Below are 16,335 nucleotides of genomic sequence, written 5' to 3'. Positions count from 1 at the left end.
GTCTTCTCTTGTTTTAGTTAAGTCCACAAAAACTCTATTTCATATCTAAATCTCATTCTGAGGGGTTGGGGGTTAGGACTACAACATATCTTCTTTTGGGAAACAAAATTCACCCATGACAATGAGCATTATTTGTTTTGGGATTCTGCTTCCTAAAAAAGTCACTGGTGCCCTAACCGGTTTGGCTCAGTGGATAGAGCGTTGGCCTGCAGACTGAAGGGTCCCAGGTTCGATTCATGTCAAGGGCATGTACCTTGGTTGCAGGCACATCCCCAGTGGGGGTGTGCAGGACACAGCTGATTAATGTTTCTCTCTCACCGTTGTTTCTGGCTCTCTATTCCTCTCCCTTCCTCTCTGTAAAAAAAATCAATAAAATATATATTTTTTAAAAAGCCACTGGTATATGATATATGTGTAATCATTGTTTATTAGTTGGATAAATTAGTGAATGACTTATAAATACAAAGTGATGTTCCAAAAATAAAATTTTAAATTATAAGTACAATAATTTAATCTAAAACTTGACATAAATATAAAAATATAAGTTAATTCTTCTTTCCACATTTTAAACCCATGTCTGTCAAATGTATATTCTTTCAGATTTCTATTGAAATATATAAATAAATTAATAGATATAGATTTAAATGTAACATATATGTGTAGATACACACAAATAAATGAAATCATTTTTCCCTTCTAAGATATTTTCTTTATATCATTCTTTTTTTAAATTTTTATATATTCCCATAGGTTAGAGAGTCTATATTTTCATTGAATATTATAATACTGATAAGATTTATATCATATCTAGATTTTTGTTAATATAAACAGTATTATAACAATTATGTTTTTTACTTTATAATACATAATATTTAATAATTAGCAGATTGTTTTTCAGTAAAAAAGGCAATGTAAATTTTAGTAGAACAAATATTTGAATAATGCCTTCTCTTTAGAAAGAATTTTATACGCATTCACATATAATAAAAACAGTTGCCAAAATATTTTGTCAATGTAATTTTTTAATTAAATATCTTTTATTGATTTTTTGCAGAGAGGAAGGGAAAGGAAGAGAGAGTTAGAAACATCAATGAGAGAGAAACATCAATCAGCTGCCTCCTGCACACCCCCTACTGGGGATGTGCCTGCAACCAAGGTACATGCCCTTGACCAGAATTGAACCTGGGACCCTTCAGTCCACAGGCCGATGCTCTATCTACTGAGCCAAACCAGTTAGGGCTCAATGTAATTTTTAAACATTATGTTTTTATTTGAGGCCCCCATATACTCATTATCCTTAAATCAGATAATTATTTAATTTGAATCTTTCTCAAGTTTTCACATTACATTATTGTTTTATGTATTTGATTCTCTTAGCTGTCTACTGTATTAAAACTCACATGGATGTGCTCCAAGAAAGGTCTGGCTTAAAAAAAAAAAAAGAGTGAAATTTGTTGTAAAATCTCTATCCTTGTAAATATGTCTTACAGTTGTGAAAAGAAATAGTGGAAGCTTTACTGTATGATTTTCAAACTTCACTCCATTAATAATAGTTTTGATTCTATGAAAACAAGTGGAAATATAGAAATGAGCTGATTTCTGTCAAATTTCATCAGCATGTTTAAGAAACTTAAACAGCATATGTAATGTCTAAAGCTAATGCCTTTTCAGTATTTCCATCTTAGCAGATAATTCATCTCATTCTTTTTCATCTTTGTTTTATGCTTCTTCTATCTTTAACTGCATAATTTTCTTTCTTCCTTTTGCTATTATACCAAACATTAAAGCAACTCCAATTTCTGCACAGTAGAACTTGAGGATGGGGGATAATCTATTTAATCTTCAGAAAAACAGATACAAATACAGTCATAGTCTTGTATGACATTCTATAAGGCAGATCAGAAATCTATATAAATAAAAATGTAAATGTTCGTTTGTTCAAAATCTTAAATCTCCGAAAGTTCTTCACTGATTGCTTTGAAATTTTGATACAACATTGCATTCGAATACACGTGTGTTTCTATATACCTTATACCTACTATTATATAGATGTCACACCTGTGACAGGTAAAAACATCTTTTTTTAAAAAACAGCGCCATCTGTTGGACATAAAAGCAACACACGCTATACTAAATATTTTACAATTCCATTTCAATGTTTCCAATTTACGATCCATTTACAATTTCCAAATTTCCAATTTTGCGATTCCATTTCAATGTTGATAATGATTGAAGATTTGTGCTTAGAAATCGAAAACAAAGTTCTCAATCAATTGGGAATGCCATCACTGAATCGATCTGCTGCTGCTTCGTTTGATGTAGAATTGCGTCGTGAACAAAATTACAACAGGGGTGATCTTTTGTCGTATGTGCAATCAAATATTCCTAAGCTAACACTTGAACAAAAAGGCATTTATGATTAAATAATGCAAACTGTCAATAACGGGGTTGGAGAAATCTTCTTCTTAGATGCGCCAGGAGGAACTAGTAAAACGTTCCTAATTAGATTGATTCTGGCAGCAATTCGATCCCAAAATGACATAGCCTTAGCTCTTGCGTTGTCTGGAATAGCTGCGACATTGCTACCAGGTGGAAGAACTGCTCATTCCGCTTTGAAATTGCCATTGAACATGCAATTCATTGAAACTCCCATATGCAACATTTCCAAAGCATCTGACATGGCAAAAGTATTGCAGAAATGCAAACTTATTGTTTGGGATGAATGCACAATGGCGCACAAAAAAAATCGCTCGAGGCTCTTGATCGATCACTGCAAGATTTGCGTGGAAACATCAGACCATTTGGGAACGCATTAATATTGCTTGCAGGAGATTTCAGGCAAACATTACCTGTAATTTCTCGATCGACACCAGTGGACGAAATAAATGCTTGCCTGAAATACTCTACTTTGTGGCGACATGTAAAGATGTTAAAAATAACTACAAATATGCATGTCCAGCTGCAAAACGATCAATCAGCTGAGATATTCTCACATCAATTGCTGGAAATTGGGAACAGAAAGGTGCCGGTTGATCTGACCTCAGGACAAATTTCATTGCCTCACAACTTCTGCAATTTAGTGAGGTCAAAAGAAGAATTGATTGAAAAAGTATTTCCCAATATTCAAACCAATTATAAGAATAACAATTGGCTGAGTGAACGAGCTATTCTTGCAAGAGGGGGGTGAGGTAGAGGTGGTTAGGAGGATCAGCAGGCAGGTGAACACTTAGGAGCCAGCGGTCCCAGATTGTGAGAGGGATGTCTGATTGATAGTTAGGCCTCATCCCACTCAGGCCTAAACTGACAGTCAGACATTCCCCAAGGGATCCTGGATTGAGAGGGTTCAGGCCGGACAGAGGGACCCCCAATCCCCTGGCTCCATGCACGATTTTCATGGACCAGACCTCTAGTCATATATAAGTTGCCTGTTGATAAAAGGAGAGAATTGGTAGGGTTTTTAGAAACCAAAGGTCATATTAAGAACCAAGAAAAAAAATCCTTCTAAAAGTGCATAGAATAAAAGTTGAACCCCAGCCAGGTGAATATCATTCTCCCACAAATACACATGGGAAAAAATTCTATTGACCATATTCAATTATTTTCAAATATATGCTCTGAATAGTTTAAATGTCACACTTGTCTTTGGAGTATCCAGTATCTGCTTTCTTATGGATAAAAGAACTTTCATTTAAACCAGAAACTAGGCAAAAATTAAACTGTTAAAAATGTGACTTCTTTAATATATCTTTTTTATTTTGGTTAAGTAAGAAAAACAATTTTTTACTTTAAGGATGTGTTCTTTTTTTCACTGCAGTGTAATATCCCATTGTGTAGAAATACCACAGTTTTTTAATCCACTCATCTGCTGATGGGCATTTAAGCTGTTTCCAAATCTTAGCTATGGTAAATTGTGCTGCTATGAACATAGGAATGCATATATCCTTTCCGATTGGTGTTGCCAGTTTCTTGGGATATATTTCTAGAAGTGGAATCACTGGGTCAAATGGGAGTTCCATATTTAGTTATTTGAGGAAACTCCATACTAAAAAGAAGGAATTCTTACTAATTGCAACAGCATGGATGGAACTGGAGAGCATTATGCTAAGCAGAATAAGCCAATCAGAGAAAGATAAATATCACATGATCTAACTCATTTGTGAAATATAATGAACAACATAAACTGATGAACAAAAACAGATCCAGAGACAGAGAAGCATCAATCAGACCATCAAATCTCAGAGGGAAGGTAGGGGAGGGTGGGGGTAAGGGGGAGAGATCAACCTAAGGACTTGTATGCATGCATATAAGCCTAACCAATGAACATAGACATCAGGGGCGTGAGGGCATGAGTGGGGGTTCAGGGGATGGGGAAGATAAGGACACATATGTAATACCTTAATCAATAAAGAAAAAAAAAGATGTGTTCTTTTATATTCCACAATATATTTTGAAACATATTTTTACAAAGAGGTTTTGCCTTAGCAATCAAATAAATGAAAAAATTAGGTTTGAACTGTGGCTTGAAACCCAACTAAATGAAAACAGAAAGATTAAGAGTTAAAATATTAATGTTTTTAGACACATGTGAAACTTTAGTCAATTAAAAAATAATCTTTTTTACCTGAACTTCTTGGTTATCAGAAAAATAGTCAGAAATTAGAGGCACTTCTTCCGGTAAGTCAATATTTTCTTTTAGGATATGAAATTCTATTTCATTATCTTCTTTTCAATTCATGTGAGAGGATGAGAGGAACCCTAAGGTCTTTATTTGTCAGCATGTAGAGACCCCTGCACCCACTTTAGCAGCAACTCAGCTTCCCTCCTCCATGTGGACCAGGATTGGTGGAGCCCATCCCCTCTCAAATTCCCTGCAATTTCATCATTGCATGATGGGTAGTTCAAAAACACATCTTTGAAAATGTGTGCAAGAATGTCATTGAGGTGACCTCTTAGGGTGAGCACTGCTAGGGGAGGTTGTGCACCTGTAAGACTTTGACAGGTCCTGCGCACTGTTCTCCCAGAGGAGGGGACTCCCCACTGCTCCCTAGAAAATCTGCTGGCTCCCCTGCTGCCTCACTTTGTCCCCAGGACTGGTCCCCACTAGACAAGAAGCCTGTCAGTCTAATGGTGACAGTGCTCTCTCCCCAGTGTTCACAGTGTGTATCTCCCCTTTGGGGAGGAGTGGCATCTCTGAGATGTACTGGTGTGTGCACTGCCTCTAGAACAGTGGTTCTCAACCTTTCTAACGCTGCGACCTTTAATGCAGTTCCTCATGTTGTGGTGACCCCCAACCATAAATTATTTTCGTTGCTACTTCATAACTGTAATTTTGCTACTGTTAATGAATCATAATGTAAATATCTGTGTTTTCCGATGGTCTTAGGCGACCCTACTAGCGATTCTCAACTTGTGGGTCATGAACCACAGGTTGAGAACTACTGCTGTAGAGCCTAAGACCATCGGAAGGATAGTGATGATCCTTGCTCAGCCTCGTGAATGTACTTCATGTTCAAGAATGACACCATTTAAAATAAAACAATAACTTTATTATTTAAAAGGGATTATACAATGGAAAAATGAAGAACAAAAACAGAAAAAAGAAAATAATAAAAGCAAAATTTGCCCAAAACCCCAAAGTAATAAAAAGGTCAAAAAAGAAAGTATGCCCTGGAGAACATAAAAACAAAATAAGAACAGTGAAGAAAATGGAAATATCAAGGAGTGGGGGGAAAACAAGTTTTCCCCTTGGGACAGAGTGAGGGCATTCAACAAGCGGCCCTTGAGTTGGCGCCTCCACAGGCAGCTCCTCCTCTGAGGCAGGAACCAGCAAGGGTCCCGGGGAGGGTTCTTCTTCCAGCGCTGGTGGGGCCTCAGTTGTGTCTGGGGCCGGCCCTGGCTCCACAGCTGCAGCTGGAGAGGCTGCTGGAGGGGGCACGGGCTCTGGAGGTGCACACGCCTCCAGCTCTGCCTCCAGCTCCTCAGCATGGACTTTGGGTGTTTCAGGAGGAGCTGCATCTGCCCCCTGGGCTGGTGCTGGGGTGGTGAGAGGAGAGAAGGTCACCCACATGCCAGAATTCCCTTGTGCCCACCAAACACAGAACACAGCTATAGCCCAGGACCCACCACAGGACGCCCTCTCTGCCCAAAGTCCAGCAGGTGTGTGGTCTGAGCCAGTCTTTGCTCCTGGCCAGGCTCTGGGGGTGCTCCCTGGGTGTCTGGCAACAATCACTCCCCATAAGCTCACAGGGGCCTCCCCATCCATTCCACCCCCACCGTCCACCTTCTCACCCTTGGGCTCTGCCTCCTTGGGCTCCAGGTCTTCTGGCCTGGTGCGATTTCCGCAGGCACAGCACCCCAGCACCGAGTTGAAAAGTGCCATCCGCCTGTTGGGACTGAGCGGCTTCGAGGTTGGAGGCTGGTGGGGCCTGTGTGGCTCAGGTGGAGGAGTCCTCCCTGCACCCATGGGCCCTGGTTCCCCAGACGCCCAGGTGGCCACACGCACTTCAGGCCTGCTCTGGCCCAAAGCAGTGTGGCTCACCGGCCCCTCCCTGAGGGACATGGGGCGGGGGTCTTCATGGACCAGCTCCTGCTCCTCCTTGACTGGCTTCTGCTCCTCCTTGACCAGATTCGGCCCCTCCTTGGCCTGGGTTGCGCTCTGCAATGACAGTGATGAGCAGCTGACTGGGAAGACTCAAGCCTGGCCCTGGTCACTGCTGCTTCTGCCCACTGGACCTTCTGCTCCGGTTCGGGTCCAGCCCTGTGTCTACACACACATCCACCCAGGGGAAATGAGACTCACCTCCAGGGCTCAGGGTAGACCTCGGGCGGAGGGCGCAACCCACACTCCACATCCACCCAGCCAGCCTTGACCTGGGGTGTGAGCATCACTGGTTCTGACCCCCAAACCCAGCCTGTTCCTGTTCTGGACAGACCTTCCCCAGGTGAACACCCCCTTCACCCCACTCCCACCCCCCAAACACACGGGGAGGGGACATGGGCTGCTCAGGCGGGATCAGGGCGGGGGCCTGGCCCGAACAAACCTCCTGTGTTACCTCTGAGTGCCGCCGCCGGGAAAAGGGCCACAGGCGTCCTTTGCGCTGAGTCCGGGTCCGGATCCAGCGGCGGCCACGACTGAACACACTCTCATCGCTGCCTCTCTGGAGGCATCGGCCTCGGGACACGGGGAGACAACACGAGAACATGGTGTCCTCTCCAAGGTCTCTATCCTAGTGAGTGGGAAGGGCAGTTATAGAATGTGGCTGCCTGGTTCCCGGGGTTCCAGGTTCTGTTGGGCTCCATCGTCAGGAGGTGAGGTCACTGCTCATGTCTGAGGAGGTGCTTGGGCAAGGGGACCCAGCCAGTGACCTCAGTCCCTGACAATGGAGCCCCACAGAACCTGGAGCCCCGGTAACCAGGCAGCCACATTCTATAACTGCCCTTCCCTCTCACTCGGATAGAGACACTGGAGAGGACCCATGTTTTCGTGTTGTCTCCCCGTGTCCCGAGGCCGATGCCTCCGGAGAGGCAGCGACGAGAGTGTGTTCAGTCGTGGCCGCCGCTGGATCCGGACCCGGACTCAGCGCCAAGGACGCCTGTGGCCCTTTTCCCGGCGGCGGCGCTCAGAGGTGACAGGGGAGGTTTATTCGGGCCAGGCCCCCGCCCTGATCCCACCTGAGCAGCCCCATGTCCCCTCCCCGTGTGTTTGGGGGGTGGGAGTGGGGTGAAGGGGGTGTTCACCTGGGGAGGGTCTGTCCAGAACTGGAACAGGCTGGGTTTGGGGTCAGGACCAGTGATGCTCACACCCCAGGTCAAGGCTGGCTGGGTGGATGTGGAGTGTGGGTGGCACCCTCCGCCCGAGGTCTATCCTGAGCCCTGGAGGTGAGTCTCATTTCCCCTGGGTGGATGTGTGTGTAGACACAGGGCTGGACCCAAACCGGAGCAGAAGGTCCAGTGGGCAGAAGCAGCAGTGACCAGGGCCAGGCTTGAGTCCTCCCAGTCAGATGCCCATCACTGTCATTGCAGAGTGCAACCCTGGTCAACGATTGGATGAATATGATCATGGAGGAGCCGCAGCTGGTCCATGAATACCCCCGCCCCATGTGCCTTAGGGAGGGGCCGGTGAGCCACACTGCTTTGGGCCAGTACAGGCCTGAAGTGTGTGTGGCCGCCTGGGCGTCCGGGGAACCAGGGCCCATGGGTGCAGGGACAAGGACTCCTCCACCCAAGCCACACAGGCCCCACAAGCCTGCAACCTCGAAGCCGCTCAGTCCCAACAGGCGGATGGCACTTTTCAACTCGGTGCTGGGGTGCTGTGCCTGCGGAAATCGCACCAGGCCAGAAGACCTGGAGCCCAAGAAGGCAGAGTCTAAGGGTGAGAAGGTGGACGGTGGGGGTGGAATGGATGGGGAGGCCCCTGTGAGCTTATGGGGAGGGATTGTTGCCAGACACACAGGGAGCACCCCCAGAGCCTGGCCAGGAGCAAAGCCTGGCTCAGACCACCCACCTGCTGGACTTAGAGCATGAGGGCATCCTGTGGTGGGTCCTGGGCTCTAGCTGTGTTCTGTGTTTGGGGGGCACAAGGGAATTCTGGCACGTGGGTGACCTTCTCTCCTCTCACCACTCCAGCACCAGCCCAGGGGGCAGACGGGGCTCCTCCTGTAACATCCAAAGTCCATGCTGAGGAGCTGGAGGCAGAGATGGAGGCATGTGTACCTCCAGAGCCCGTGCCACCTCCAGCAGCCTCTCCAGCTGCAGCTGCAGAGCCAGGGCCGGCCCCAGACACAACTGAGGCCCCACCAGCGCTGGAAGAAGAACCCTCCCCGGGACCCTTGCTGGTTCCTGCCTCAGAGGAGGAGCTGCCTGTGGAGGCACCAACTCAGGGGCCGCTTGCTGAATGCCCTCACCCTGTCCCAAGGGGAAATCTCCTTTGCCCCCCACTCCTTGATATTTCTGTTTTCTTTATTGTTCTGATTTTATTTTTATGTTCTCCCTGGCATACTTTCTTTTTTGACCTTTTTATTACTTTGGGGGTTTGGGTGAGTTTGGCTTTTATTATTTTCTTTTTTCTGTTTTTGTTCTTCACTTTTCCATTGTATAATCCCTTTTAAATAATAAAGTTATTGTTTTGTTTTAAATGGTGCCATTCCTGATCATGAAGTACATTTACAATGCTGTGTACGCATCAGCACTGTCTGGTTGCAGGATGTTCCATGACCTCAAAAGGAAACCCTTCTCCAACAGTAATCACTCTCCATTCCTCCTGCCCCTGGAAACCCCTGATCTGCTTTCTCTCTATCCCTTTACCTATTCCAGACAATTTATACAAGTGCAATCTGATAATAGTGTCGTTTAGTGTTTGTTCACATCTTTTTTTAAAATCTGAAATAGCATTTTGTTATTTGAAAGGGACATCTGAGCTAGAGATAAAGGTAGAAGAGGAAGAAGAAGAAGAAGAAGAAGAAGAAGAAGAAGAAGAAGAAGAAGAAGAAGAAGAAGAAGAAGAAGGAGAAGAAGGAGAGGAGGAAGGAGGAGGAGGAGGAGGAGGAGGAGGAGGAGGAGGAGGAGGAGAAGGAGAAGAAGAGGAAGAAGGAGGAGGAGAAGAAGAAGAATCCCTTTTAGTAAGTGTGTGCCTGATCTATGATCTCTGCATGAGACCTCTGTGCTAAATGTGACCCTAGGGACAGAAGCCAGTCACACAGGGGCTGGCTCTTCCAGTGTCCAAAAAAAGGAAAAAATGCTGTAATCTGGAAAGAAACCACCAGCTGGAAAGCATTTCTCACAGCCCAGAGAAAGTGTTAACATCCCTGTGGTGCCCAAAACCCTCTAAAGTCAGTGTTTCTACTGGGACAAAGGGCAAACACAGGTAATTCCAACCAGAGGCAGTGCACACTCCAGGTTATGTCAGAGTTGTCTGACTAACCCTATCGGGACACACACAGTATCTCAACACTGCCAAAGTTCCACAGGTGCACGCCTGCACCTGATAGTGCTCATCTAAGGAGGTTACCGCACAGAAATCCTTGCACAATTGTTCAGAGATGCATTTGGAGACCACCCGTCAGAGCACTGATGAGATACCTGGGAAAGGGAGAAAACACTAATGTCCGTAGAAAGGGGATGGGCTCCACCAGTCCTGGCCCACATGGTGAAGGACGCTGAGCAGCTGCTCACGTGGGTTCAGGCGTCTCAGATAAAGACCTCAGGGGTCCCCTCAGGGGTCCCCTCATGTGAGACAGGTGAAAAAACTGTCTACATCCAGGCCCCATCAGTTAGACCACATATATGTGATGTCAACATGTATATAGAGAAAATGGCAAGATGCTGTATACTGTATATAGGGAACCCTAAATATTCTACCAAAAACTGCTAATATATATATATTTGAGCTACTAAGATCTGATTACTCAGTCCTACATATATGCTGACCAAATAACTCAGCTATTTTGCTGTTAGCTATTTATCAAAAGATTTTAAAAATTATGTCCACACAAAAGTCTGTATGTGAATACTTATAGCAGCTACATTGCTAATCATCAAAAACTGGAAGAAAACAAGTTATTTTTGTACAGATGCCCTTGAATGAATAGGACTATGGTACATCCATAAAACAAAATACTGTCCATTGATAAATGGAATAAGCTATATGACTTATAGGAAAACATAATGAAACTTAAATGCATTTTGTTAAGTAAAATGAAATGGACTAAAAATGCTATACATTGTATGATTCTATTTGTATGATATTCTAGAAGTAACAATTATTAGCAGAAAACAGATATATCTGGGACTGAAAAGTTTACTACAAAAAGGCCCTCCAGGACTTTTCTTAGAGTGATGAAATATGATACATTGATGATGTATTCTTCATATATTTGCCAAACCCACACAGAATGTACTTTGCTGAAAGTGGTTAAAACAAACAGACAAACAAATCAACAAACAGAATCAAACAGGATATAGCGGCAGCTCAGAATAGGATGGAAACAATGACAAAATAATCAAATAACAAATGCATGACATAACCTCACTGAGAAAGGTGGAAGAAAATGGAGCTGACCTGATGCTAGGAACAGAATTGTTGTGTCCCAAATTCTTATGTTGAAGCCCTATTCTCCAGGATGCTGATATTTGGAGCTGGGGCCATTAGAAGGTAATGAGGTTTAGCTGAGGTCATGAGGGTGGAGCCCCCGTGATGGGATTTGTGCGCTTAAAAGAAGAGACCAGAGAGCTTGTGCATATGCTCCCTTTCTCTCCACCATGTGAATGCACAATAAAAAGGTGCCTTTCTATAAACCAGAAAGAGGGCCTTCACCAGGAGCCCGGCTGTACCAGCACCTTGATCCTGGAGTATCAGCCTCCAAAATTGGTTGTCATTTAAAATATCCTGAGTCAGGTCCTGGCTCGTGTGGTTCACTTGGTTGGGCATTGTCCCATGCACTGAAAGACTGTGGGTTTAATTCCTGGTCAGGGCACATGCCCGGTTGTGGGCTCAATCCCCAGTAGAGGGCATGCAGGAAGCAGCCAATTGATATATTTTTGCTCTCACATCTATGTTTCTCTCTCCCTCTCCCTTCCTCTCTCTCTAAAATTCAATTAACAATACAAAACAAAAAAAGTCTTTAAAATATGCTGAATCAGAAAGGAAGATTTTTTTAAAGGAGTGAAAGGCATATTCCTAAATATGTGCATCTTTACCAACTGATCATAGCCATGTCCCTGTTATTAGATGGGGTAAAGCCTAAAAGAGTTTCCAAATAAAAAAATTTAAAAAAGGTTTCTATCTTCAAATATATCCACAAACATTTTAATTGTCAATATGCGGAAAAATAAAGTTTCTTAAGGAAGATCATTATATCAAAACAATAAAATAATTAGTATGTTGATATAGAACGTATTTAGTACCCCTTTATATCTTTCTTGCATTTGGAAATCTTTGTTTTCACCAGTGTAGAAATCTTGTAACATCATCCCTCCTTGTCCCAGTTTGATTTTCAGTAACACTAATATGAATGATAAATTTAATAATTTAAATGATCTAAATCAAAATGATTATTTTTATTTTTATAAAGTTTAAAGTAGTTTGAAAATTCAAGAGATAGCTTCTTTAAGAAAAATAAGTATAAAAGCAAATATAGTACCCAAAATAGTAAATAAAAAATTGCCAAAGTATTTCTTTGTTTACATTAGTCTGTGGTATTCTAACTAAAATAATAATCATTTCAATTAATTTAATGGCTTCTGCTGTAATTTAAGATTTTAAATAAAAATAATTCATATAAGTTATTTCCCTAAAAATTTATGTTTTTCATATTTAACCAGTTTATTACAAAAAGAATAATAGAAAGTTGTGACAGCTATTTTCAGGGAAAAAATCAATTGCAAAAGATTGAAAAATAATTTTAAGCTGTTAAAGGGGGTGTATTATAAACAGCACATGGAAAGGTAAATAAGCAGTGCTTCATAGCCTAAGATGTTCAAAACTAATATACCCTGACAATCCCTGTTAACCCACGACCGTCACCACTCCTAATAGCATATGCAATAATATTTCCTAAACTGTGCATACAATAAATTATGGGAAGTTTTATCTAATACAATTTCATTGAAATTCAGAAAATATTATGACTGAAAGTTTTTGTAATAACATAGTAAAGTGCTTCTTATAAATGGAATTTTAATGTAATCTTTTGGAGATGCATTTTCCCCCAAAAGAAGGGAATAGAAATTATCATTTTTATGAGTAATAATATCTAAGATACATGATAGCTAAGGAAAATACAATTATTATGTCCTACCGTATTTTCCGGCGTATAAGACAACTTTTTAACCCAGGAATATCTTCTATACGCCCAGTCGTCTTATACGCCGGAAAATACGGTATATGTTTTAACATTAAATAGATTTATTCCTTTATATACATGCTAACACATGCACACACACAATGCAGGTTGTACCGTGCATTTATTACATATGTATTTGCTGAGAATCCTTTAGCAGTCCTAGTAGAGTATCTCTTTCAGTACTAGAGGTCACAGCAATGAACAAAATGGATAAAACTCATTTCCTCATGCACTTCCATTTTAATGAATGGAGAAGTAAATACACAAACCAAATCTATATATATATATAAGCCGAAGTGACCTGGCCGGTAGCTGTGACGTGCACTGACCACCAGGGGGCAGATGCTCAACACAGGAGCTGCTGAGTGCCAGCAACTTTGCAAAGTGCCCTCTCACACCCCAGAAATGCAAACTTATTGTTTGGGATGAATACAAAATGGGGCACAAAAAATTGCTCGAGGCCCTTGATTGATCATTGCAAGTTTTGCATGGAAACATCAGAACATTTGGGAACACATTAATATTGCTTGCAGGAGATTTCAGGCAAACATTACCTGTAATTCCTCGATCGACACCAGCGGACGAAATAAATGCTTGCCTGAAATACTCTACTTTGTGGCGACACGTAAAGACGTTAAAATTAACTACAAATATGCGTGTCCAGCTGCAAAACGATCGATCAGCTGAGATATTCTCACATCAATTGCTGGAAATTGGGAACGGAAAGGTGCCAGTTGATCTGACCTCAGGACAAATTTCATTGCCTCATAACTTCTGCAATTTAGTGAGATCAAAAGAAGAATTGATTGAAAAGGTATTTCCCAATATTCAAACCAATTATAAGAATCATGATTGGCTGAGTGAACGAGCTATTCTTGCGGTTAAGAACAAAGACGTCTACGAACTTAACAATATTCTTCATTCTAACATTCAAAGCGAGGCAGTCACATATAAGTCCTTCGACACTGTGTGGAAGCAGATGAAGCGGTTAATTATCCAACAGAATTTTTGGAATTCACTGGATCTGCCAGGGATGCCACCGCACGTACTGCAATTGAAAATCAGCGTGCCAATTATTATGTTGTGAAATATTAACCAGCCAAAGCTTTGCAAGGGCACGCGACTTACAGTAAAAAAATTAATGAGCAACGTAGTAGAAGCAACAATCTTGACAGGACCTTTCAAAGGTGAAGATGTCCTCATTCCTCACATTCCTATGATTCCAACGGATATGCCATTTCAATTTAAGAGATTGCAATTCCCAATTCGATTGGCGTTTGCAATCACCATCAACAAAGCTCACGGCCAATCTTTAGAATTGTGCGGTTTAGATCTAGACAGGGATTGCTTCTCACATGGACAATTATATGTTGCATGTTCTAGAGTCGGCAAACCAGACAATCTCTATATCTGCACAGACAATGAAACAACAAAAAATATTGTATACCCACAAGCATTGTGAAATTAAACATAATAGAAACGTGCACTTTCTCTTTTCTTTCTTTTCCATTTAACCAGACTGAGCCACAGCAACGTGTGGCCGGGTACAGCTAGTAATCACAAAAAAATAAAGAGATTTTAAAAACTTGTTTAACTCCTAACCTGTTGAAAAAAATCTGGTAGTTCCTGAAATGTGGGACCAGTGGATTATGAGTACCAATGTTATCAATATACTTATGAAGTTTCAGCTACATCAACTACTTTTCTGAAAGCAATTATTAATACTTATGGAAATAATGGTTAATAGTGAACCAGGTCTGTTATCAGCATTCAGCTTTATACTGCTTTTAGAAGGGTTATTGCAAAAATGACTTTGATTATCAGCAAAATGTCTGTACAAATTTTTCTCTAGGTATTTTTATGCTTATGTACAGGATAAGTCAATTTGTATGTTAAAGTGAAACTGTTTGTTCCCAGGTATCTCCTCCTCCATTTCTTCTATTCAATGAAGGGAGGGATTGGATTCATTAATACTGCTTTTTATCTCACATAAGATCTCATCATTAACCAATATTGTCTCAGATGAACTACTTTCTGAAGTATCCATACACATATGTCCAGTTGGGTAAAATATTGACATTTATACCAATGCAAAATTTTGCAGTATGGTTTAGGTCATGGAGTATTAATGTTGGTTTTACATAATGATCATAATATATATTTAGGTACCTATATTATTAAATTTAAACCATTTGATATTGAGTTGGCAACCAATACCCGGAGTTCAGTTGTTTTAAATAGCAAAAGCCTACTTCTTATTCATGCTACAATTCAAGCAGGTCACCAGGAGAAATATGCCCCTCTTAGTTATGCACGGACATTGCTGCTCCTCCATTAGCCATATTGTTTGAAGCACCCATTCTCTTGAGTTGACCCAGACATGACATTCATCATGTCCAGTCACATAAAGTTTGCCATGTATAAGTAGTCAGTTGTTAGAACTAATTTCAAGAGATTAAAACAGCAATTTTCAAATGGTGTGTCATGATTATTTTTAAAATATAAAATACTTGATTATTTAGTCAGGGGCACTAACCTCTTTTTCCTAAGATGTAAAAAATAAATAAATAAAAAATGACAGCAGCCCACATAACAGTAGCCAAAGGCATAATCCATAAAATAATTGATAAACTGAATCACTAACATTAAAAACTTTTCTTCTGTGAAAGACAATTTCAAGACAATGAGAATACAAGTTCCATACTCGGAAAAAAAATATTGGCAACATAAAAAAAAATCTGATAAAAAAACTGTTATCCAAAATATGCAAAGAACTCCTAAAAGCCATACAAAAACAAAAGTTTCTTACTAAAACTGGGCTAAAGACCTTAAGATACACCTTGCCAAATAAATATATGGAGATGATAAGAATGTGAAAAGATTCTAGACATCACATATCACCAGTGCAATGCAAATTAAAACAACAACGTGATATACTAGATACACCTGTTAGAATGGCCAAAACCTGGAACACTGATACCAAATATTGGGAAGGGTTTTGGGCAGCAGAAACTCATTACTTGCTGGTGGGAATGCAGAATGGTACAGCCACTTTGGCAGGCAGGTCAGCAGTTCCTTACAAAGCTAAACATACTCCTTTATCACAGGGTCCAGCAATGGTGCTCCCAGATATTTACTTGAATGTTTGAAAATTTACATTCACACAAAAACCTACAACTATTAAGCAAGAAATAATTTCTTATTTTCATGCTCTCACAATGTTACACATTAAATTTTATCCTTAATTATTATCCTTTAGATATTATACATCTTGAAAAATATTAGCAAAGCCAGGAGCCCTTAGAGGTTGATAAGTAGCTAAAAGTGATGTTTTGTTTTTGTGGTTTTTTTTTTCCCCCTCTCAATATATGGTTATAGTGTGAAATGCAACTGTGAAAGTGGCATAATGGGCCACTATATTTATCCTCTCAGAGACTTGAGCAGCACATCAAGTTTACTTAATTTATAATTATTTTTATCACTTGTTGCTGCAGGC

Source organism: Cnephaeus nilssonii (genome assembly GCF_951640355.1).
Source record: "Cnephaeus nilssonii genome assembly, chromosome: 8".
Taxonomy (NCBI): domain Eukaryota; kingdom Metazoa; phylum Chordata; class Mammalia; order Chiroptera; family Vespertilionidae; genus Cnephaeus; species Cnephaeus nilssonii.
This window is presented reverse-complemented; position numbering follows the sequence as displayed.